Below are 698 nucleotides of genomic sequence, written 5' to 3'. Positions count from 1 at the left end.
TGCTTGCATGGCCGGAGCTGCTGGGGTGGCATAAGGGGTGGTGGGGGGGTGTGGGTGCCGCGGAAGAGCATCCTTTAGGAAACGAGCGGTGCCAGCTTGGGACTTCGCAGCCTTGTCCCCAAGCCCGTCCCCAGGCGTGGGGGGTGCGGAGCTGGGCCCCGCCGCCCCCGGTCAAAGCCGCAGAGGGGCAGGGGGGAAGCCCCCAGAGCAGCATCCCCGCCCTGGCGCAAGGGAGGCCCCGGTTTTGCGGGTTATGGCTGAGCTGCCCCATCCCCTGTCTGGCTGCTTCATTAGATGGCAAACGTAATGAGAGGCAGCGAGGAGACAGCGTGTCTGGGAGCCCCTGCTCCCCAGCGCTGGAGGCACTTGGAGAACTGGAAAGGACTGGGACGGCTCTTGTAGTTAATGGCTACTCTGGCCCCTGGATCTGGCTGTGCCAAGATTTCCAGCAGGGTGACACTGGCACTGCAGCCCTCACCCATCTGCAGCCACCCTGGTGGCACAGCTGGGGAAACTGAGGCATGGGGTGGTTACCTGAGCTGCTTCACGGCATGCGGGCAGGCTGGAGGAGAAGGCAGGGATCAGAGCCACTGCTCCAACCGGGATCCACCATCCTCCCCCAGGCAGGTGGATGCAGGCATCGCTGCAGTCTGGGGGGAGAAGGTGGGAAGGAAAACCAGCTGCGGGAAAGAGGGGGG

At 64.9% G+C, this 698-nt stretch overlaps 1 protein-coding gene across 1 annotated transcript in view; it reads left to right on the top strand.

Annotated features, from left to right (window-relative positions):
* Positions 1-698, top strand: part of RADIL (Rap associating with DIL domain) — an 18,967-nt gene that overhangs the window by 6,122 nt on the left and 12,147 nt on the right. The window lies entirely within an intron of this gene.

This window comes from Egretta garzetta, unplaced genomic scaffold (genome assembly GCF_000687185.1).
Source record: "Egretta garzetta isolate BGI_Z169 unplaced genomic scaffold, ASM68718v1 scaffold299, whole genome shotgun sequence".
NCBI lineage: Eukaryota > Metazoa > Chordata > Aves > Pelecaniformes > Ardeidae > Egretta > Egretta garzetta.
Note: the sequence above shows the minus strand (reverse complement) of the source record. Positions and strands in the feature narration are given on the sequence as shown.